General features: G+C 37.3%; 1 pseudogene; it reads left to right on the forward strand.

Annotated features, from left to right (window-relative positions):
* The first annotated feature begins 5,660 nt into the window (after window positions 1–5,660).
* Window positions 5,661–10,583, forward strand: LOC102398977 (annotated as a pseudogene).
* The last annotated feature ends 15,567 nt before the right edge of the window (window positions 10,584–26,150 follow it).

Consider the following 26,150-nt stretch of genomic DNA (forward strand, 5'->3'; position numbering starts at 1 on the left):
ATTGAGTCGGTGATGCCATCCAACCATCTCATCCTCTGTCATCCCCTTCTCCTCCATCTTTCCCAGCATCAGGGTCTTTTCAAATGAGTCAGCTCTTCGCATCAGGTGGTCAAAGTACTGGACTTTCAGCTTCAACATCAGTCCTTCCAATGAACATTCAGGACTGATTTCCTTTAGGATGGACTGGTTGAATCTCCTTGCAGGCCAAGGGACTCTCAAGAGTCTTCTCCAACACCACAGTTCAAAAGCATGTTTGTTTTGTATGTCTCTAAGCCTGTTGATCTTTTGTATATAGATTCATTGATATTATTTTTTTAATTTATACATATAAGTGGTATCATAAAATATATGTCTTTGTCTGACTTAGTATGAAAATCTATGGGTCTGTACATGTTGGTGCAAATGGCATTATTTCATTCTTTTTGGTGGCTGAGTAATATTCTGTTATATATGTGTGTGTATATATATATATATATATATATATATATATATATGGTGCTTATGGTAAAGAACCCAACTGCCAGTGCAGAAGACATAGGAGATGTGGGGTTTGATGGTTTGATTCCTGGGTGGGGAAGATCCCCTGGAGGAGGGCATGGCCACCCACTCCAGTATTCTTGTCTGGAGAATCCCATGGACAGAGGAGCATAGCAGGTTATAGTCCATAGGGCCACAGAGTCAGACATGACTGAAGTGACTTAGCATATATATATATATATATGTATATATATGAAAGTGAAAGTGAAAGTCGCTTAGTCGTGTCTGACTCTTTGTGACCCCATGGACTGCCCATGGAATTCTCCAGGCCAGAATACTGGAGTGGGTAGCCTTTCCCTTCTCCAGGGGGTCTCCCAACCCAGGGATCAAACCCAAGTCTCCTGCATTGCAGGCAGATTTTTTACCAACTGAGCTATCAGGGAAGCCCCATATATATATTATATATATGTATATAATATGTATATATTATACATATATAATATGTATAATGTATATTATACATATTATATATGTAATATGTTTAATGTATATGATATATATTATAATATGTAATATGTAACTTATAATATGTAATGTGTATATATTATATATAATATATATTATATAATATATATAATCTATATATTTTATATATTTATATTTACATATATTTATATAAATATTTTATATATATGTAAAATTACATACCATGTCTTCATAAACCAATTATCTGTTGATTAGGTACTTGGGTTGTTTCCATGTCTTGGATATTATAAATAGTGCTATTATGAGCTTTGAGATGCAAGCATCTTTTTACTTAGATATTTTAAGATATATGCCTAGGAATGGTATTGCTGAATCATATACTAGCCCCAGTTTTAGTTTTTTTTAAAGAAACCTCCATGCTGTTTTCCATAGTGTTTGTACCAATTTACAATTCCACCAACAGTGTGGAATTGTAACTTTTCTCCGCATTTTCTCCAGCATTTGTTATATTTGCAAACTTTTTGATTATGGCCATTCTAACCGGTGTGAGATGATACTTCGTGGTAGTTTTGATTTGCATTTCTCTGATAGTGACATTGAGCATCTTTTAATGTGCTTTTTGGCCATCTGTATGTCTTCTTTCTGGAGAAGGAAATGGCAACTCACTCCAGTACTCTTGCCTGAAAAATTCCATGGACTGAGGAGCCTGGTAGGCTGCAGTCCATGGGGTTGCAAAGAGTCGGACACCAGTCTTCTTTGGAGAAATGTCTACTTAGATCTTATGCCCATATTTTGATTGGAATGTTTGTGTTTATGATATGAGTTGTATGAGCTGTTTGTATATTTTGGAAATTAAGTGCTTATTGGTTGCAGTATTTACAAATATCTTCTCCCAGTCCAAGGGTTGTCTTTTCAATATGTTTATGTTTCTTTTGTTGTGCAAAAGCCTTTAAGTTTGATTAGGACTGATTTGTTTATATTTCTTTAGCCTTGGGAGATTGGTCATGTATGGATGTGAGAGATGGACTATAAAGAAGGCTGAGCGCTGAAGAATTGATGCTTTTGAATTGTGGTGTTGGAGAAGACTCTTGAGAGTCCCTTGGACTGCAAGGAGATCCAACCACTCCATCCTAAAGGAGATCAGTCCTGGGTGTTCATTGGAAGGACTGATGCTGAAGCTGAAAATCCAATACTTTGGCCACCTGATGTGAAGAACTGACTCATTTGAAAAGACCCTGATGCTGGAAAAGATTGAGGGCAGGAGGAGAAGGGGACAACAGAGGATGAGATGGTTGGATGGCATCACCGATTCGATGGACATGGGTTTGGGTGGACTCTGGGAGTTGGTGATGGACAGGGAGGCCTGGCGTGCTGCGGTTCATGGGGTCGCAAGGAGTTGGACATGGCTGAGCAACGGAACTGAACTGAACTGGGAGACTGGGCCAAGAAAACATTGCTATGATTTCTGTCAGAGAATATTTTGCTTATGTTCTCTTCTAGGGGTTTTATGGTACCATGTCTTATAGGTCTTTAAATGATTTTGAGTTTATTTTTGTATAAAATGTGACAGTGTTCTAATTTCATTGGTTTACATGAGGCTGTCCAGCTTTACCTACATGAGTTTTTAAGGAGACTATCTTTTCTCCTTGTATATTCTTCCTTTCTTTGTTGTAGATAACGAACCATAGTTGTATGGGTTTATTTGGGGGCAATTTTTTTTTCCCATTGATCCATATGTCTGTTTTTGTATTAGTACCACACTGTATTAATAATTGTATATTTTAGCATAGTCTGGAAGGGTTGCATCACCAGCTTTATTTTTTGTTCCCTCTATATCCACATTAGTGAGGTGTTTTTTTTTTTTTTTTACATCATGACTGGATGTTGAATTTTATCAAATACTTTTTTCTGCATATATTGAGGTGATCATGTGGATTTTGCCATTTTAATTACAATGTATCTTGGTATAAGTCTCTTTGGGTTCATCTGTTTGGAATCCTCTTTCCTTCCTGTATCTGAATATCTGTTTCCTTCTTTAGGTTTGGAAAAATTTCAGCCATAAGTTCTTCAAATGCTTTTTAATCCTTTCTCTTTCTTCTTCTTAGATCCCTACTATGGGTAGATTGGCATGCTTTATATTATCTTATAATCCCATATATTGCTTCCCGCCTCCCCCCATTTTTCTGTCTGCTGTTCTGACTGGGTGATTTTCATTATTCTATCTTTCATATCACTTACTTTTCTTTTCTGTATTATTTAGTTTGCTATTTTTTGCTTTTAGCTTAGCTTTTATCCTGGCAAATTAGTTTTCTAATTTCAGCTGGTCCCTGTTTGTAGTTTTTAATTTTTTGTTATAGGGGTGTGCATTTTTATTGGTAACCTTTCTTGATTTCTTTAGCATTTTTATTGCCTCCTTTTTGAACTCAGGGTCTGGTAAGACAGTGAAACAAAGAATTTCACTGTTTGTTCTTTCAGGGGAATTCTCTTGATCTTTTAATTGGGAGTGGTTCTTCTGCTTCTTCATTTTACTTTTCTCTGAACGAATGAGAACTTCAATGAATTGAGAAGAATTCAGAATTCGGTTATCTGCTGTGGTCTAGAAGGGCTGTTTTTATGTGGGAGAGTTCCTGTGTGGCCTGCATGAGTCTAATGTTTTTGGTGTGAGTGCTGTTCTTAGCCCTGGTGCCTGCCACATCTTTCCTCGGTGTGTGCTGCCCATTAAAGGGCATGTGATTAGTGTTGTAGTGAACAGAGCCTGCACTGGATGTTGAGTGTGGCCTTCTCTTTGCTCTGTGGTTGTCATGGCCCCGTTGGGGGAAGACTCTGCTCCCCAGTTGTTGGAGTTGAAGCCATCTGTTTCTGAGATGTGGCCTGTGTTAGGAGGGGCTGGGAGAAAAGCCACTGAGTATTCCTCTGCTGGACCTACCCACCAGGGAGTACACTCTGTGGTGCTACCTGCCACCCACTGTACTGGCTTACAGGGTACACTGTTCTTGGCACTGCTCTTGGCCCTGCCTCAATTGTGGAGATGCAGGCTATCAGCCCGGGTGCCCCTCAGGTGCTGTGCTGACAAAACCAGCAGTGCAGATCTGTCACCATAGATATTCTGAGGTCCGGCACCGGGACTGCTGTCATCACATACCTGGACCTGCTGTGGAGGTGGCAGAATCAGCCCAGATCCCAGGTCCCACCTCAGTGTGCAATACCCACAACAGTCACAGCTGCTGGCATCAGACCCACCCCAGCCATGGGAGCACCAGGAATCTACTTGGATGTCCCACAGGTGCTGAGTTTACACAGGTCACAGGGCTGGCTGGGACAAGGGTCAGATTTCAGCCCTGCCTCTTCCTGTGGTCAACTCACAGGTACTGATGGGTTCCCAGAGCAATTAGAGGTGGAGGCCACCCACTGTGAGCAGGCAGAGATTGTGGCTGCGGTGGCAGGCCCTATGCCTCTATATCCAAGCTGTAACAATAGGGCTTCTATGGGGGATCTGGGCTCCACCCTGCAAACACTCTTGTTTGCAGCTCATACCACATTCCTGCCCCTTCAGGCTGTATCTATGAGCCAGTCCCAGTCTTCTCCTCAAGTCTGTCCACCGAAACCTGAGTATCCTACCCAGCCTCTGTGCACACCAGCCAAGGCATATCTTGGGAGGAGGAGTGCAGTGATGGGCACAGACCCTCTGTGCTGGTCTCCCTCTCTTCTGCCTGCTGCAAGCTTGCTGGTGCTCTCTCCTCTGAGCCTCTAAACCTCCCTATCTGTCCCAGTTGATCTCCTGGCTGGTTAAGGGTATTCCCAGGGTGAGGGAACATTTCCTCTTTCACAGCTTCCTCCCAGGGCTGTAGTTCCTATCCTGATTCCTTTTTTTCTTTCTTCCTACTTGGTTATGTGGTGATCTTTCTTACAGTGTTCATTGTATGAGATCTTCTTTCAGGGTTCAGGAGGCAGTCTGCCAGAACTGTTCCACATGTAGATGTATTTTTGAAGTATCTATAGGAGAAGGTGAGCTCCACATCCTTCTATTCCATTATTTGGTCTCCCTCGACATATTCATTGTTTTTATTTGATATAATGATTATCAATTTCATTGCTTAGGTTCACTGCTAATATGTAAACCCTTTGAATATATTGTCATCTTCATTGTATTTGTTTTTCAAGTGTTTTAAAATGTTTGTAAATACTATGAGATAGTCTTCTTGAGTGTATTCACTATCATATTTATCTGCTTTTTATAACTAATAAAGATAAGTAATGTTTAGTAGCAGTACATAGACATTTAATTTAATTAGATCTATTTTGAGTTTTCAGTTGTGACTAGCATAGTATACCTTGTGACTTACTTTTTGTTAAATGAATATGTGATGTTGCTTATTATTGAACAATGAATTGCTCAAAGGCATTCTATGTTGTTTTTTTTACTCATACTATCTCATTTTATCCCAATCAGGAAAAAAAAAAATAAGGGCTCTTTGTGGAATGTATTATCAGAATTCCTTTTTAGATGAGGAAACTGAGGTCACAGGAAATGTCAATGTAATTGACAAAACTCAGATTTTACTTTTAATTCTGTTTTCAAGGTTTTTTCCTTTGTATCAATACTTTACTATCTGAAATAACAAATGGAAAACTGATTAAAGAAATAAGAATGAATTTCTGAAGAGAAGACTGCTAGTGTTTGCTCTCGTATGTTTTCCATGGTGATCTTTGCCCTAGCTGTGCTTCTGAGCAGTACTCTAGTAAACAACAGCATGAGCACCATCAACAATGATGCACTGGAGAAACTACAGTATCCTTCCCAGTTTTATTGAGAAATTGATGAGAATGGAGACCAAACTGGATTTCCCGTCCCTGTGGCTGAGTTGCCTTTGGCGGAACAGTGGGGACCAAGGGCAAAAGAGAATGTTTATAATCATTTTTATGAGGAAAATGTGGGAATTGTGGGTAGAAATTTCTTTTTCCTTAACCAAGTCCTAGCTATGTGTCAGAGCTCACAGAATCACCAGGGCCAAGTCCTCTCCAAATTGGATGAAGTGTAAAATTCCACAGAGTTTATGAATTTCTTTCCAGACTTTATCTGGGCTGTATGGGATTTCACCCTGAAGTTGAAGGTACATGTTTACCCTAAAACAGAAGATGAGTACTTGGACAATGCCTTGAAGCTGATTAGAGGTATCAGAGCATGGCCTAGGCAGTGAGTAGTCAAGTAGAGGGTGGGATCTTCTAAATACTGTCCATCATCTCTGGGGTTGCATTTATATTTGAAACTAGATCAAGGGCCATAGAAATGGTGACTGCGATCTAGGTTGTTATTCCTTGATAAGTTCTAGTGACTACAGTTACGTTCACCCAAGAAGAATAGGGCTTAACAAAGTGAAAGTATTCAAAACTAGTTTGTACTGAAGATAATTTGTACCTTAACATTCAGATACAGTAGGAACTAAGACTTTTCAAGAACCAGATGCTTGCTTCCCTTATTATGCTTCTCCCTTCAAAAGCAGAGACATTACTTTGCCAACAAAGATCCGTCTAGTCAAGGCTATGGTTTTTCCAGTGGTCATGTATGGATGTGAGAGTTGGACTGTGAAGAAAGCTGAGCGCCAAAGAATTGATGCTTCTGAACTGTGGTGTTGGAGAAGACTCTTGAGAGTCCCTTGGACTGCAAGGAGATCCAACCAGTCCATTCTAAAGGAGATTGGTCTTGGGTGTTCATTGGAAGGACTGATGCTAAAGCTGAAACTCCAGTACTTTGGCCACCTCATGGGAAGAGTTGACTCATTGGAAAAGACTCTGATGCTGGGAGGAATTGGGGGCAGGAGGAGAAGGGGACGACAGAGGATGAGATGGCTGGATGGCATCACCGACTCGATGGACGTGAGTGTGAGTGAACTCCGGGAGTTGGTGATGGACATTGAGGCCTGGCGTGCTACAATTCACATAGACATTTAATTTAATTAGATCTATTCTGTGGGGTCACAAAGAGTCGGACATGACTGAGCTACTGAACTGAACTGATTTGAGTTGAGAAAAACAATGACATAATTGTTAGGCATAAAATAATAATGAAAGATATATTTCCATTAGTTTTTATTCTTCTCAAGGAAGGGTATAACTTTCTAGAGTGTGGATAGGAAGGACATAACTTTCTAGAGTGTGGATAGGAAGGACATAACTTTCTAGAGTGTGGATAGGAAGGACATAACTTTCTTGAGTGTGGATAGGAAGGCTATAACTTTCTAAAGTGTGGATAGTTATATCTTCTACAAAAAGTGACTTTAAACCTTAAAAAACCTGATGATCTTTCAATCTATACTTTTTCATTATTTCTGATAACAACCAGATCTTTCATTTTATTTTCCTCATCATATTCTTTTTATTCTAACATATTCAGTCACTATTTAGTTATATTTAGTTACTTGGTCACTATTTTAAATTAGTAAGTCATTGTAATGAATTACATTTAAAGGTGGGTGAGTACTTGAAAAAAGTGCTGTGTTTATGGAGTAGTGGTAAGTTCTTCAAATTACATTTAGGTTCCTTTTAGTCTTCAGAGTTTCTACCCAAAATGGCTAGTCTTATTTGTATTATGTGAATTCAGTCAATGAAGTTTTCCTTAACTGAACACGATATCTATGTCCCATGTTAATCACTACTCCATTACTTTTGTTTGTAGTTCTTCTTCATTTTCTTCCTATGGTTTACTTCCAAGATGAGTTGGAGTAAACCAGAAATTGATATTTGATTATCATTCATTAAATCTTTTATTTGATAAACATCTAATGAACTGAGTACCATGTGTATTTCTGTGCATTGAAGATGTAAGTTTCTTTACTCAGAGCTGCTGTTTCCTAAAATTGCTCTCCAGGGATATGCCATTCATGTGAGTTTGATTTTTAACTTATACATATATGTTAGAGGAGTTCTATGAGAATAGAAGACTCCAGAGATAAAAAAAAAAAAAATCCCCACTCATGAAAAGTTTTAGTTGCCTTATGCCAAGACTTTGCTGTTTTCTTTCTTCTTTAGGTCAGAATTCCAAAGTTAAAAATTCCAACATATCCAGGGAGTGTATCAGGCATTTTTTTCCCCAAAATGGAAGTGTTTCATCTTTGACCAGCCAGTACATGAAAAGGAATTCTTACCCCATATTGAGGAAATTTTGGAAAGCCAAGTGGATCCTAAATTCAAGGAACAATCAAATAATTTCTGTTCATGTATCTTTATCCATGCAAGGACCGAGACCCTCAGGGAAGGGGTGAAGGTCACTGGAAATGGTGAGTTTCCTTTTTCAAAATTCTATTTCTGTGTGGCTAGTTATGTGTTGACTATTTATAATATATTTTCTTTAGTAGTTTTTTTCATATATAGAAGTGTGTAGTTATTTTAAAAAGTGTCATGCCTCAGAGATAAATATGTAAATGTTTTAGAAATTCTTTGTCATTATGGGATCAACAAATTCCTTTCCAAAACCCTTGTCATTGCTATCTGGGGTTGCTGAATTTAAGAAAAATCCCACCATTGGTAATAAAATCACTAGCTGAGTATGAAAATAGAGTACATTGTCTTCTCAGGGAAAGTTCTATACTATGTCTTTTTTCAAGGAGACTTCTTAAGAGTTTAAATCAGTCCAAAATAACTATTAGTTTCTGAGTCCCTGAAAATCCATGAACAGTTTAAGAATTAGGAATAAACATTATTTTTATTATCCTGTAGAATTTATATGTGCAGTTTATATTCTTCTTTTAATTTGTGTTAACCTGAAATAATTTTTCTCAGATACCTCTAATTATGTTAGATGAAGATAGATATTTAATATTTTTTAATGCTATGAACTGGAGAATAATAAAGAGTGTGAAAATGAAGGTGATGACAGTGGAAATAAGTAAGGGTGTGTGTGTGTGTGTGTGAATGTGTGTGTCTGGTTTAAGAATTGTAATTTCACAACCTTGAATCTCACTGAGTAAGAACTTGATATTTATTCATATTTCTACTTTATTCAGGGATGGCTACTCTGGTGGTAACTTAGGTGGATGCCATTAATACTGGAACAATTCCTTGTTTGGAGAACGCAGTGACAACTCTGGCCCAGCTGGAGAACTCAGCAGTTGTGCAGAAGGCAGTTGACCACTACAGTGAGCAGACGACCCAGTGAATGAGCCTCCCTGCAGACACGCTCCAGGAGCTGCTGGAAGTGCACGTAACCTGTGAAAGGGAAGCCATTGTCATCTTCATGAGGGTGCTCCTTCAAGGATGACCGATAGAAATTCCAGAAGAAGCTCATGGTACTTTGTCTTAGCATTTGTCCTTTTTGATTCTTGCCCTTCTAGAGTGATGCCTGGTGTTTATCTGCTATTCAGGGAAAAGTAGTCTGGATTCTTATGAGAAAGAGAGAATGCTAGAGGACTGTATTTCCTTCTTTTTCCTTAAAGCTTGGGAAAGTTTTCAGGATCTCTCTGATTTCTCAAGCAAAAGTAGCATTGAGCATGATTTCTCCTTTAGTGATTGTGGCATGGTTCCAGAACTCCACTAAGTCATTCCTGAGATGGTTGTTCCCTGGGTATAATTATTCCTATTCCTAGATAGGAAACAGAGGTTGAGATGGTTGTATGGCATCACTGACTCCATGGACATGAGTCTGAGCAAACTTCAGGAAATAGTGAAGGACAGGGAAGCCTGGTGTGCTGCAGTCCATGGAGTCACAAAGAGTTGGACACGACTGAACAACATTCCTTGATACTTGATTTCCATGGGCAAACTTTCTTAACAAAAGCAAATTTGTTATATTTACTTTCTTTATTAGTTGTCATTGTTTTATTGAAGATAGAGCCATGGGATGTTACAGCTACTAGGAATGATAGAGAATAGATAACTGCAGTATTTCACAGATCAGGAACCTGAGGCTCAGGGAAGTTAAGAAACTTTTCCATACTCTTGCGGAGGTTTCAGTGTGTGCATGCATGCTTAGTCTCTTCAGTCATGTCCAACTCTTTGTGGTCCTATGGACTATAGCCCACCAGTTTCTCCTGTCCATGGGATTCTCCAGGAAAGAATACTGAAGTGGGTTGCCATACCCTTCTCCAGGAGATCTTCCCAACCCAGGGATTGAACCCACATCTCTTATGTTTCCTGCATTGGCAGGCAGGTTCTTTACCACTTGTGCCACCTGGGAAGACTGCAGGGTTTCAGAGTTGGGAATAAACATCTGTATTTTGGCTACATTGTTTGTGTGGCTCCACTGGAATGGTTTTTTTTTCATGAGGACCACCTTAGACCAATTCTTCTACCATATTCCTTGGAAATTTATCTTCTCTGTTCCTTGCTTCTGGTGACATTCCTCTACATTTACCCTGTAGGCACTTATAAAGAATAAGGAAGGTTTCTTGCTGCAGAATGAAGAGGCATCTACTAAATACTGCCAGGCTAAACTTGATCTGCTTTCAAAGGCCCTAATGAAAAGTATTTCAGAAGGAAGTTTCTCTGTTTCTGGAGGGAACAAACTCTACAGGAAAGCAATGGAAAGGTTACAATGGTACTATTTCCATGCGCCCAGGAAAGGAGTGAAGGTGAGGAACAAGGGGATCATGGTGAACCTACAGAATAGAGTTCAGGGGGTCTCCTGAAAATCTGAGAGCAAAACACCATGTGTGGATAATGAGAGAGCATGGGGATATCATGACAGGTTTAGTTTTTAAGGCCCACTACATGGCATTTATCCCTGAGGAGAAATGTCCATCCTCCCCGCACCCCGCCACCCCCCTCCCCCGCCACCGAAATGGATTTCTAAAATCACAAGAGACAAAACAGAAATTATTCATTTCTTCATACAACAAAGTAACATTTTATGTGCCACATGTTGAGGATTTATGATGCAGTCAGAATCTTTGTATTCAAGGCTGGATCAAAATGCAAGAGGAAGTCAAATAAATAGACAAATGCATATAAAGGGATAGCACTTTATGTAACTGTGATCCTGGGCTTCACTGATGGTGATAATAAACCTAATGATAATAACACACCAGAGTATATTGAACCATTATTGCCTAGAGGCATACTGCTAAGCTGTTTCTCTAAACATTTTAATTTAATCCTGGTAAAAATGTTCCATAATACTTATAAAAATCTACTTTTATAGATGTTACAGATCTAGGAGGCACAGGGTGGCTAAATAACTTGCCTAAAGTTGCACACCTGACAAGAGGCAGTAGAGAACAGCAGCATATATTAGAGTCTGATTTTCACATTGGGCACATAGTTTAGGAAAATTCCCTGGAAAAGGAGGGGGATATAAGTTGAAATATTTGTACATGTTTTTCAAGTTGAGATGTTATTCAAAGGGAAGAGCCCCAGGTAAATGTGCAAACATATGACATTGTGAGTTTGTACAACTGCATGTATTTTTGACTCCTTGATACCTGGAGCAGATGAAAGGAAATATCACTGGGCAGGGGACTGGAGGGTTGCCATTTCCTACTCCAGGGGAGCTTCCTTAGCAGCCGAGCAAAATTCACATCCTAATGGTGTGTGAATGTTAGTAAGATTGGGAACTATCCTTCCTCTCACTGTCCAGATCTAACTCAGAAGATATTCTCTGCTGTAAATATTATCTTTTGATGATCTAATGCTTCTGCTGCTGCTAAGTTGCTTCAGTTGTGTCAGACTCTGTGCAACCCCATAGATGGCAGCCCACCAGGCTCCCCCGTCCCTGAGATTCTCCAGGCAAGAACACTGGAGTGGGTTTCCATTTCCTTCTCCGTTATGATCTAATAAGAAAGAATGATTATATGTGTCAAACAGATAATTTAACAAAGTTCTTAAATATAAAATCTGATTCTTGAAAAAATAAGAATTTTCAAACTTTGCATTTTCCTCTCTTACCTTCCTTTGTTTTAGGTTCAAATCAATCTGCTTATTGAAGGATTTAGTGGGAAAGCTGAGGGGATGAAAGCAGAGATGAATCATCTCAGAAACAATTGAGAAGAGGAAAAAAGATAAAGCTCCTTGGATTTCACAGACCTTGGACACAATTGCCATTGAAGCACCTGCAATTCTGTCTGCTTCTGATAAACTAATTGGCCAGGGTCTGAAGGACTGGAGCTCACTGGTTAAATAGGATTAGCTTTTATTTTAAGTATATCACAGAATGTGGGTATATGCTCCACCCTAATTTTGGCATGCATGTTTTTTAGTTTCATTCTGAAAGCTTTTAAGCATAAAAAATGCCTACTAGATGATATCACTGCCTGACACACTTTACATAGACTAAATGTTGGTTTTACCAGTTAGTTTAAAGGGAAAAACAGATAACTTTATACCAGGAGTTGGAAAACTTTAGCTTCTAGACCAAATCTGCCCTGCTGCCTATTTTTCTAAAAAAATTTTATTGGCACACTACCATACTCATTCATTGTATATTGTCTCTGGCTGCTTTCATGCCACAACAGCAGAATTGAATAGTTTCCACAAACATAGTTTGACTCACAAAATCAAGATATTTCCTTTTGTGTCCTTTACAGAAAAAGTTTGCCACCTGCTGTTTTAAAAGGTTGAAAGATACTAAATTTACAATAGAGGTAAAAATTACCTTGAAAAAAATGTGTCAAGAATGCCACTGAAAATCAGAAAAGAAGAATCATATAGTTTAAATATATTAAAACCAATTCTCCTCTAATTTGTTTGTAAATTTAATATGTTCTGTAGTAAAAATATGTTTTTGTAAAGAGAGGTAGACTACTAACTTTCTACATATTTAAATGGGATTGCTTAACATGCTTTTAAAAATTATCAGGATAATACAGAAGAAAAGTAAAGAAGAGGTGCCATGTCTACTCCATATAAAAGCCTGTTGTAGAGCTGCATTCATCAGATCAGTGCACTCTGGGTCCTAACCATACAAAGGTACAGAAGAGTTTACATAGTCTAGAGATAGAGAGAAACACTTCTAGAAGCTATCTTGATGATTTTATTTCATATTAGTGGGAAATAATGAACTGTTGAATAAATCGTGTTAAGACAACTTGACAGCCACTTAGAAAAAAAAGATTATATATTATTTATACATATACATATATATATATATATAAAATGTCAAAGTAAATTCCAGATTTCCTACATTTAAGCATGAAAATTAAAATTATACAAGTTGGTTAACCAAACAATTTTTTAAAATGTCAGAATGTGGTAGTCTTTTCTAAGCAAGACACAAAACCCAGACTACATCAGTTCAGTTCAGTTTAGTCACTTAGTCGTGTCCGACTCTTTGTGACCCTGTGAACCGCAGCACGCCAGGCCTCCCTGTCCATCACCAACTCTGGGAGTTTACTCAAACTCATATCCATTGAGTCGGTGATGCCATTTAACCATCTCATCCTCTGTCATCCCCTTTTCCTCTTGCCTTCAATCTTTCTCAACATCAGGGTCTTTTCAAATGAGTCAGCTCTTCGCATCAGGTGGCCAAAATATTGGAGCTTCAGCTTCAACATCAGTCCTTCCAACTGCATAAAACTGAAATAAATCCTTTATGTTCAAAAAACCAAAAGACAAAAGGCTCTCTGAAAATGCATCTTCAACTTTTATCATAGGAAAAGCTTAAAGTTTCACATTTAAACAACATGAAAGAGATTATGTCAGTAGAAGTTAACAGAAAATAACTAAAACATATACAAACTTATTCATAATTAGTGAATAATATAATCATTCACTTCTCAGGTTGACAAAAGTAAAAATATTTGATAACAAGTTATGTTATGTGAGAAAGTGTGGAAAGAAAGGCTGTCTCATATAGGAGTGTGAGTGAGTGAGTGAAGTCGCTCAGTCATGTCCAACTCTTTGTGACCCCATGGACTGTAACCCACCAGGCTCCTCCATCCATGGAATTTTCTAGGCAAAGAGTACTGGAGTGGGTTGCCGTTAGTATAAATTATAAAATTTCTGTTGAGAATTGATCTTAATATTTCTTATGTTTAATGTGTGTATGACTTGATATAACATGTTCATTTTTAAGAAAATATATGCACACAATTATACGCATACACACATAAATGAGAGAAATTGTGGTGTTAATAAAAATAAATAATAAAAGTTGTAATATAAACACGAAGTTAGTACACACATGTAGTAGATGTCTATGTAGCCACTGAAATAATTTGACAATGGAGTTTATATATACTATTATAGAAAAATCTTCAAGATATATTTTAAGGTGAAAAAAATGAGTTGTCAAAACTTGAGTCTAGTGTAGTTTTTGTGGATAAAAAATTGGAATTAATGAAAACTGGTAACATTTGTTCTTTCTGGGGAAAACTGGGTGGGATCAGGTGGAGGAAGGACACGTAGTTTACATTATATATTCTACCTTTGAAATTTTGTAATAAATAAATTTATATTAAAAAATAATAAAAATAAAAGAATCAAAAAAATTTGTAAAAACAATATTCATAAATAGAGCAGAAATTATAATAAAATACTAATAATCAATACTAATGGGATGTGAAACTGACCACTAAATGATGAATTGTTCCTTGCTCCAAGAAATGACATCAGCCAGTTCAATGAAGCGTTTAAGGCTAAGAATCGAGGACTGGAAAACACAAAATTTGCATCCTAATCTTTTTGTTTCATTTTGGCCTTGATTCTTTAATTCTTATATTCACTTCTAAACTAAGGCAAAAATTTTCTGGTGATCCTTTGAAATAGTGCAGTAGCCTTCATTGTTTATCTCTGAAGGGAACTTTAAGGTTTTAGAAGGAAAACTAGCCAAAAAAAAAAAAAGAATATGCACTGTTGAGAGGGATCCTGTCATTCTTAAAACATTCCATGCTGACCTTCCTGCTATGTGTCAGGGCAGGTGGGATGACGTGCCACCTCAGAACTGGACTCCTGGTGGTGTTAACCAGGAGAGATGAGAGACCCTGTCACATGGAGGTGAGGTGTTCGCTTTTACACATGTTGAAGTGACAATGGAGCCTGACCACAGAGAACTCAGAAGGGGATGAATAAAACATGGTCAAGTGAAATAGGGAGGAAACAACTAATGGATGGAGTCAAGGATAGCTTATGAGGCTGCTGCTGCTGCTAAGTCGACTCAGTCATGTCTGACTTTGTATGACCCTATAGACTGCAGCCCACAAGGCTCCCCTGTCCCTGGGATTCTCCAGGCAAGAACACTGGAGTGGGTTGCCATTCCCTTCTCCAATGCATGAAAGTGAAAAGTCAAAGTGAAGTCGCTCAGTCATGTCCGACTCTTAGTGATCCCATGGACTGCAGCCTTCCAGGCACCTCTGTCCATGGGATTTTCCAGGCAAGAGTAATGGAGTGGGTTGCCATTGCCTTCTCCACTTATGAGGAGGCAATGGATTTATAGCCCCAAAGAGGTTTTTCAATCCCTAGTCTTGATCTGAGCCAGTTTCAGATCAGGAACTCATTACCTGGAGGATCTGGATCCTCAGGAAGAAGGATCCTGAAACTCCAGGACAAGAAAAATAAAAATGAGTTTTTCTATCTCCCCTCTGGGGGACTATTTATTCAAGTAGATATGCAGTCAGGAAATGAGACATATAAGGATGTCTCAGGATCCAACTTGGCATTGTTACCCAGGTACCAGAAAGATGAGTCCTCTGACTCATTCAAACTAAGAAGCCACAAACCTGGATTCTTTAAAGTTGTTTGCAGTTGTTCCTCTCACATCTTCCTACAGATTCCTTTAGTCTTCACTGGAAAGAATGACTTAAAACAATGAGTTATAATAACTGTCAGAGGCTCATGTTTTACCTTCCTATTCTTTGCTTCCTCAACTGAGGAATCAGACAAAAGGAGATGATGCAAGAACAGTGTCTGAACTCGGTTGCTTTTTTGATCTGATAGCAAATTTTATTTGTAGACTTTTTCTTCTTGGTAGCCTAGCATTTTCAGATTGTGTTGAAATGGACTGAATGAACAAAATTGTTCAGTGCAATTATTTTGAATAAATCTCCACCTAACACAACAAACACATATTGCAAATGCTATACTAAGAAATAGAATTATAGTATCAATTTTATCCTCAAAATATCCTCCAGACTGGACCTATAATTTTATTCACATCACTCCTATACTTCTCTTTAAAAACTTGGGTTTAACTAGGTAAGGATCCCTATGTAAGGACACACAAGTAATAACTGAGGAAACTGATATTTTTGATGATATTAAATGCATATTCAACATTTGACCTATAAATATAAGACTGAATATTTGAGACATTTTAATGTAATATGTTTACATATTCCAATTATGAGACAGGCTTAGATATGGTAGAAAATCAAATTAATATAAATTACAAACACAAATATGCCAGGAGATTTATGGTTTAATTGCATCTTTGGTACTTAGTTTTTAAAAGTAAACTTTGCCTTAAAAAGCAATTGTAAGGAAAGACTTCTGTGGAGGTCTAGTGATTAAGACTCTGCACTTCCTCTGCAGGTTCGACCTCTGCTTAGGTAACTAAGATCCCACATGCTGAGGGGCATAGCCAAAAACTAAATTAAAAAAAAAAACATTATGAGGAAATCACATATCTCTTTCAACTCAATTTATCTTTTGGTAACATTTTGCCAAATTTGTTTTCTCTCTAAATATGTGCATATGTCTCTCAGTATAATATAAAATGATATTTGCATTATTTTTTTCTTATTCTTATCCTCATTTGTGGGAGTTGCAAAAAACCTGACCCTTCTCAGCTAAGGACTATACAGGACATTCTCCTGCCTTCCCTTTTTGAAAGGGAGGTTGCAAACTTTCAGTTCAGTTCAGTTCATTGGCTCAGTTGTGTCTGACTCTTTGCAATCCCATGAATCGCAGCATGCCAGGGTTCCCTGTCCATCACCAACTCCCGGAGTTTACTCAAACTCATGTCCATTGAGTCGGTGATGCTATCCAGCCATCTCATCCTCTTTCGTCCCCTTCTCCTCCTGCCCCCAATCCCTCCCAATATCAGGGTCTTTTCAAATGAGTCAACTCTTCGCATGAGGTGGCCAAAGTATTGGAGTTTCAGCTTTAGTATCAGTCCTTCCAATGAACACCCAGGACTGATCTCCTTTAGAATGGACTGGTTGGATCTCCTTGCAGTCCAAGGGACTCTCGAGTCTTCTCCAACACCACAGTTCAAAAGCATCAATTCTTCAGTGCTCAGCTTTCTTCACAGTCCAACTCTCACATCCATACATGACCACAGGAAAAACCGTAGCCTTGACTAGACGGACCTTTGTTGGCAAAGTAATGTCTCTGCTTTTGAATATGCTATCTAGGTTGGTCATAACTTTTCTTCCAAGGAGTAAGCGTCTTTTAATTTCATGGCTGCAGTCACCATCTGCAGTGATTTTGGAGCCCCCCAAAATAAAGTCTGACACTGTTTCCACTGTTTCCCCATCTATTTCCCATGAAGTGATGGGACCGGATGCCATGATCTTAGTTTTCTGAATGTTGAGATTTAAACCTACTTTTTCACTCTCCTCTTTCACTTTCATCAACAGGCTTTTTAATTCCTCTTCATTTTCTGCCATAAGGGTGGTGTCATCTGCATATCTGAGGTTATTGATATTTCTCCTGGCAATCTTGATTCCAGCTTGTGCTTCCTCCAGCCCAGCGTTTCTCATGATGTACTCTGCATATAAGTTAAATAAGCGGGGTGACAATATACAGCCTTGATGTACTCCTTTTCCTATTTGGAACCAGTCTGTTGTTCCATGTCCAGTTCTGTTACTTCCTGACCTGCATATAGGTTTCTCAAGCTTTAGATTGGCCTAATTACCACACAGCTACTGCCTTTTGTACTTATCATTCTTCTACACATGCAGATAAAAAATGAGCACTTGGGAACCAATAAGCAGTAGAGTGCACATTTGGTGTATGATAGTCACTAGAAAGCTACTGCACATTATTGATAAAGGAATTCTAAGACAACCAATGTGTTTGAGGAAGATTATTCTGCCAAGTAATTTGTTGCTGTAGACTGGATACACTTAACATAAAATTTATCATTTTATCATATTTAAAAGTACAATTCAGTAGCACTAACTACATTCACATTTTTGTACAACTATCACTACTGTCTATCTCCAGATATTTGGGCTTCTCTCATAGCTTAGTTGGTAAAGAATCCACCTGAAATGCAGGAGACCCTGGTTTGATCCCTGGGTTGGGAAGATCCCCTGGAGAAGGGAAAGGCTACCCACTTCAGTATTCTGGCCTGGAGAATTTCATGGACTGTATAGTCCATGGGGTCGCAAACAGTCAGACATGATCACTACTGTCCATCTCCAGATATTTACATCATTCCAAATAGAATTTCCCTGGTGGTTTATACAGTAAAGAATCTGCCTGCAATGTGGGAGATGCGGATTTGATCCCTGGGTCAGGAAGATCCTCTGGAGAAAGGAATGGCAACCCACTCCAGTATTCTTGCCTGGAGAATTCCATGAACAGAGGAGCCTGGAAGGCTACAGTCGACTAAGTGGTTGACACTTTTGGTTTTATCACCATTGTCCATTTCCAGATATTTACATTATTCCAAATAGAAACTTGGGCTTCCCAGATGACTCAGTGGTAAAGAATCTGCCTGCTAATGCAAGAGACGTGGGTTCCATCCCTGGATAGGGAAGATGCCCTGGAGAAGGAAATGGTACCCCCCTCCAGTATTCTTGCTTGGGAAATCCCATGGACAGAGGAGTCTGGTGGGCTACAGTCCACTGGGTCATTCACCACTTAGTATCTAAACAGCAGCAACAACAAATGAAAACTCAATACACTTAAACAAAAATGTCCCTCTCCTGCAGACCCTGCACCAGCCCATGGTGAATACTATCCTACTTTCTGTCTGTATTAGACTGTTTTAGCTACCACATATAAGTGGAACCATAAAATATTAGTCTTTTTGTGTCTGACTTTTTTCAATTAGCATCATGTCTCCAAGATTTATCAATGTAACATGTATCTGAATTTCCTTGTTTTTACAGGTGAATAACATTCCATAGTATGATATGTTGCTTTATGTTTATGTATTCATCCCTGATTGACATTAGGTTTGTTTTCCCCTTTTGGATATTGTGGACACAGTTGCTATGGACATAAGTATATAAATATCTGTTCAAGTTCCTTCTTTTAATACTTTTGTTTGTGTACCTTGAAGTGAAATTGCTGGATCAAATAGTAACTCTATGTTCTTTTTTTTGGATGATCCATTATAATGTTTTCTGCAGTGACTGCACCATTTTATATTCCCACCAGTGAAGCACATGTGTTCCAATATCCCTACACGTTGGCTAGCACTTGTTTGCTGGCTGGTTGGTTGGTTAGTTTCTTCATAGTAACCTAATGTGTATGAGGTGATAGCTCATTGTGGTTTTGATTACATCCACCTAAGGATAAGTAATGCTGAGTATGTTTGCATGTGCTTTCTGGCCATTTGTGTATTTTCTTTGGAAAAATTTCGATTTGAGTCTTTTGCCCACTTTTAAATCTCATTATGGTTGTTGAGTTTTAAGTGTTCTTCTGTGTTCTGGGTATTAACTCTTTATCAGATGTATGGTATGGAAATATTCCCTCTTATTCTGTGGTTTGCCCTTGTTACTCTTAATGCAGTAAAGTTTTAGTTTTGATGAAGCCCATTTTATTATTTTTGACAATTTTTGCCCATGCTCTGGTGTCATATCCAAGAAAGCCAAATCTAATGACATGAAGGTTTTCTCTGTGCTTCTTCTAAGATTTTTAATAGTTTTAGCTCTTATATTTAGGTCTTTGATACATTTTGAGTTAGTTTTTATACATGGTGTTAAGGTGATTGTGTCTATCTTCATTCTTTTCATGGTCTATTTTCATTCTTTTCTCAGTCACATTTGTTGAAAGGACTGCTTTCCAGATTGAATGGTCCTGGTACCCTTGTTGAAAATCATTTGACTATGTATGGGAGGATTTATTGCTGGACTCTTTTTTCTATTCTCTTAATGTGTATGTCTGATTTTATGCTAGAACCACACTTTTTTTGTTTGTGTTGCTCTATGGTAAATTTTTAAATCAGGAAGTGTGATACTTCCAAATTTACTTATTTTTTTCAAGATTCTTTTGTCTATCCAGGATTCCCTGAGATTCTATATTCATTTAAAAATTCAAAGACCTTTATTTTTGTGAAAAAATATTGTTCAGATTTGACAGGAGTTTCATGGATCTGTAGATCATTTTGCTGGTATTTGCATCTTAACAATTTTAAGTCTTCTAATCCATAAACACAAAATGACTTTTTATTTACTTATGATTTCTTTCTGCAAACTTTAATAGTTTTCATTGTGTGAGTCTTTCACCTCCTTGGTTAACTTAATTCCTGAGTATTTTATTCTTTTTTATATTATTGAAAATGAAATTTTCTTAAATTCCTTTCTGTTTTTCATTTGTCAATGTATAGAAAGACAACTGATTTTTATGTGTTTACACGATATTTTACAACATTGCTGGATTCATCTGTTTGTTTTAATAGTGTTTTGTGGAATCTTTAGAGTTCTTACATGTAAAATCATGTCATCTTTAGTAGACATAATTTATCTCTTCCTCTCTAATTTGTGTGTTTTTCATTTCTTTATCTTTTCTAATTGGTCTGGCTAGAACCTCTAATACTATGTTGAATAAAAATGGCAATAACAGGATTTCTTGTCTTGTCCCTGATCTTAGAGGAAAAGTTTTTAGTATTTCATCATAGAGTATGAAGTTAACTGTGAGTTTTTCATATACAGCCTTTATTATGTTGAGGTAGTCTCTTTCTATTCCTAAATGATGAGTGTTTTTATTATTTATTTATTTATTTTTGAGTGTTTTTAATCATAAAAAAGTGTTGAATTTTGTCCAATGCTTTTTCTGCATTGACGAGCCTGTAATCTTTTTCTCTTTTATTCTTCTAATATGGTGTTACATATTTATTGATTTTGTATGAGGAAACATCCTTGCATTTCAGGAATAAGCATTGCTTTGTCATGGTGTATAATGTTTTTAATATGTGGCCAATTTTGGTTTACTAGTATTTTGTTGAGAATTTTTGCATAAATCACTATAAAATATATTATTGTAGCTTTCCCTTTTCCTGTAGTATCTTCACATGGCTTTGGTATCATGGTAATACTTTTCTCATAGAATGAGTAAGGGAATATTTTCTCCTCTTCACTATTTTTTGAAAGACTTAAGAAGAACTGGCATTGTTAGTTCTTTAAATGTTGGAAGTCACCAGTGAAACCATCTGCTTGTGGATTTTCTTTGTTGGAAGTTCTTTTTGATTCAATCTCCTTTCTCATTATATGTCTATGCAGAGTTCTTATTTCTTTATTATTCAGCCTTGGTAGGTTTTATGTTCTAGGAGTTGGTCAATTTCATCTAAGTTATCCAAGTTTATTGGCATGCATCATTCATTCATAGCATAATTATAATACTTTTTATTTCTATAGAATCTGTAACTGTGTAATCACTTTGATATTTGTTTTTCTTTTTGTCATCCAGTCATCTCTTTTTTCCCTAGTCAGACTAGCTTAATATTTGTCAAATTTTTTTATCTTTTTGAGGAAGTAGTTTTTAAAAAATATTTTCTCTTTTGTTTTCTATTGTTTATTTTTTAAATTTATGCTCTAACCTTTCTTATTTCATTTGTTCTGCTAGCCCCAGAATTTTTATTTTTCTATTTAAGTGGTAAATTTAGGCTGTTGATTAATGGATTCTTTTCCTCTTGTAATCATTTAAAGTTATAACTTTCCATATTAACACCATCTTGCTATACATTGTAAGGTTTGTTATATAGTGCTTTTATTTCATTTGTCTCTGAGTATTATATAATACTTCTTAAGATTTAATCTTTGACCTATTAGTTAAAAGTGGTTTGTTTAGTTTCCACATACTTATTCCAGTTTTACTCCTCCTGTTTATTTCTAGTTTCATTTCATTGTAGTCATAAAAGGTATTTTGTATGATTTGTCTTTTAAACATTTAGTAAAATGCATTTGTTTGATAACATGTATTCTATCCTTCAAAATATTTCATCTGCACTTGGGAAATGTGTATTCTCTTGTTCAGTTGGGTGCTTGTTGCTGTTGTTCAGTCACCAAGTTTTGTCTGACTCTTTGCGACCGCATGGAGTGCAACACACCAAGCTTCCCTTCCCTCACCATCTCCCAGAGTCAGCCCAAGTTCATGCCCAATGAATCTGTGATGCCAACCAACCATCTCATCCTCTGTTGCCCTCTTCCAATTGATTTATAGGGTTGTTCATGGCCTCTGTTTTGTTACTGATCTTCTGTCTGGTTTTTCTACCCATTACTGAAGGTAGGACATTAAAGTCTCCTGCTATTATTGTTGAGTGGTCTGTTGCTCAATTCTCTCACTGTTTGCTTCACATATTTTGAAGCCCAGGTGTTTGGAGCATATCACTTTAAAATTGTCTTATCTTAATGATGTGGTGACTTGGTCTTCTTTGTCTCTTGAAACAGGGTTTTTGTACATCCTTTTTAAATCTCATATTGTTATAGCTACTGAAACTCTTTTTCCATTACTTTTTGCATAAAATATCTTTTTTCAAACTTTCAGTTTCAATCTGTGTGTATCTTTGGCTCTAAAGTGGATTGCTTATAGACTGTCTATTTGGATAACCTTTGTTTTTTGATATGCTTCTGCAAATCCATGCTTTTATATTGGAGAATTAACCCACTTACATTTGATTGCAGGAGTTTCACACATCTTACATTTAAAGTAATTACTGATAAGGAAAAACATTTTTTTTTGATATTTTGCTATTTATTTTCCATGTGTCACGGCTTTTTATTCCTCATTTTCTTCATTTCTCCCTTCTTTTATGATTAGCTGATTTTTTGTAATGATAGTTTTTACTCTCTTCACCTTTACTTTTGCAGATATTCTATAGATTTTTTTTTTTTTGCAATGGCCATAAGGATTACATGTAACACTTATGCTATAAAATTTATTTTGAATAGACACAGACTTAACTTCAAATGCATGCAAAAACTCTACTCTTTAATTGCTCTGCCTTTTCTTCTCTGCTTTAAGTTTTTGTTGACAAAAATTACATTTTTATGCATTTTCTATTCATTAACAAAGATTTGTAATTTTTATGTATTTATTTCTTAAATGCTGTAGAAAATACAAAGTAGAGTTACAACAGAAAATTACAATAATCTTGGTTTTATATTTACTCATATATTCCCTTTCCCAGAGAACACTAAATATTTATATGGTTTCCAGACATTGTCTAATATTCTTTTATTTCAAACTGAAGGACCCTTGTTTGCATTTCTTATAGGGCACACCCATATGAAAAGAATATCATAATAATGAATATCACCACTTTTGTTAATTTGGAAATCTCTTAATTCCTCCTCATTTCTGAAAGATGATTGTGGTGGAAATAGAAATCTTGATTAACTGAATTGTACCCCCTTTTTAGCACTTTAAATATGTAATTCTATTGCCTTTTAACCTCCAAGACTTTTGCTGAGAAATTGGCTGATTATCAAATTGGAAGAGATGGGTTGTTTTTCTCTAGTTGCTTTCTAGATCCTCTTTTTGTTATTTAACATTTTCTTTATAATTGGTCTCAGCATGAGTCTCTATGGATTTATTCTATTTGGGTTCTTAGGCTTCTTGTATTTGTAGATTTTTTATCTTTCACCAGATTGGGAATTTCTCTGGCCATTATTTAGCAAATAATCTCTCTGCCCCACATCCTACCTTCTCCTTCAGGGACTTACATAATGCATATATCAGTCTACTTGACTATATCCCGTAAATCTCTTAGGCTATATTCACTTAAAAAAAAATTCTTCCTTCCTTCTGTTCCTGAGAATTGATAATTTCAAATGTCCTGTTTTCTAGCTTTGCTGATTATTTCCTTTGTTTGATCAAATCTGATTGCCTCTGGAATATATCTAAATTCAATTATTTTCCAGCTTCAGAATTTCTGTGTGGTTTGTCTCTGTTGATTTTCTGATTTTGTTCACATGTTGTTTTCCTCATTTCTTTAGTTCTTTGTCTGTTTTCCTTTAGTTTGTAAGCACACTTGTTAAAGTCTTTGCCTGGGACATCCGATGCATGTGCTTCTTTGGAGATGTTTTCTACCAGCTTATTTTTTTCATTTGGTCATATTTTCCTGTTTATTTATATGCCTTATGATTTTATTGTTGATGCTGAAAATTGAGAATTTACAAAAGCATCCACCTTCCCTGTTCTTTGCATACTGACTTTCTGCCAAGAAGTCTTTTTCTAAGCTAGTACTTGATTTTGAGTATTGAGAATAACCTAAAGAGATGCCTTATGGCCTTTTCTGAAGGCCTCAGGCTTTTCTGAATATGTATCTTTCATGGGTCTCAATGTGGCTTTTTTCAATTTTTCCATATATGTTTTGCATTTAAATATCTTAATATCCTGAAGTGTATCTCCTTGGCACTTTTGATCACTTGTTTTTTTGTCTCCACCATGAAAAGGTAAAATTCCATTTCTCCTCTCAAAACTATTGTTCACTTCTGGTCACTAGATGTATAGGTATTTGTTTCACAGCAAGCAATTCTTTTTAAAAATTTTTAGTTAATTAATTTATTTTAATTGGAGGCTAATTATTTTTATGATATTATGGTGGTTTTTGCCATACACTGACATGAATCAGCCATGGGTGTATATGTGTCCCTCTGTCCCAAACCCCCTTCCCACTTCCCTCCCCATTCCATCTCATTGAGTTGTCCCAGTGCACTGGCTTTGAGTGTCCTGTTTCATGCATCAAATTTGGACTGGTCACCTATTTCACATATGGTAATATATATATTTCAATGTTATTCTCTCAAATCATCCCACCCTCGCCCTGTCCCACAGAGTCCAAAATTCTGTTCTTTATATCTGTGTCTCTTTTGCTGCCTTGCATATAGGGTCATCCTTACTATCTTTCTAAATTCCATATATATGCGTTAATGTACTGTATTGGTGTTTTTCTTTCTGACTTACTTTATTCTGTAGAATAGGCCCCAGTTTCATCCACCTCACTAGAACTGACTCAAATGCATTTTTTTAATAGCTGAGTAATATTCCATTGTGTATATGTACCACAACTTTCTTATCCACTCATACGCCAGTGAACATCTAGGTTGCTTCCCTGTCCTAGCTATTGTAAATAGTGTTGCAATGAACATTGTGGTCTCCTTCAATTCTGGTTTCCTCGGTCGAACCAAGCAATTCTAACACTAATTACTAAAGTTATTCCGTAAGCTTCTGGTTAAGAGTTCAGTCCCAGAAGACTATCACTGAGTTCAGATGCCTATTACAAGTTCTGGTTTTTCTTGTGCTTCTGACTGCTGCTGCTGCTAAGTCACTTCAGTCGTGTCCGACTCTGTGCAACCCCATAGACGGCAGCCCACCAGGCTCCCCCATCCCTGAGATTCTCCAGGCAAGAACACTGGAGTAGGTTGCCATTTCCTTCTCCAATGCGTGAAAGTGAAAAGTGAAAGTGAAGTTGCTCAGTGACTCCATGGACTGCAGCCCACCAGGCTCCTCCATCCATGGGATTTTCCAGGCAAGCGTACTGGAGTAGGGTGCCATCACCTTCCCTGGTGCTTCTGACTAACTGGCTATAAATTGAATTTTCCCATCATCTTTTCCTCAGGCACAATAATTTCCTAGAATAGTAGATGAAACTGAGACCAGTTCCTCAGGTTGCCCATGACAGGTTAAAACATTGTAAATACTGTTCACTCAGTTCTATTTGGTTTGAAGAGGGGAATTGGAAATTAGAATGCTGCCTTAGATGGTCTTTTTGGTGTCCTAACAGTTATCTCTTGCCCCAATCTTTGTGAATCTGTTTCTTTGTGTTTTTCTTAAGCAATTTTAATTGCTTCTTTTCAACTGATATCCAAGTTATGTTGTTACCTACTCCTCCTCTATCGCTGCCTGAGATCCATGTGAGGTAGACAAAGATATGAAAATGTAGCCTTTCAGATCAGATCAGATCAGTCGTTCAGTCATGTCCGACTCTTTGCGGCCCCATGAATCGCAGCACGCCAGGCCTCGCTGTCCCTCACCAACTCCCGGAGTTCACTCAGACTCACGTCCATCGAGTCAGTGATGCCATCCAGCCATCTCATCCTCTGTCGTCCCCTTCTCCTCCTGCCCCCAATCCCTCCCAGCATCAGGGT

Source organism: Bubalus bubalis, chromosome 6 (assembly GCF_019923935.1).
Source record: "Bubalus bubalis isolate 160015118507 breed Murrah chromosome 6, NDDB_SH_1, whole genome shotgun sequence".
Classification (NCBI taxonomy): Eukaryota; Metazoa; Chordata; class Mammalia; order Artiodactyla; family Bovidae; genus Bubalus; species Bubalus bubalis.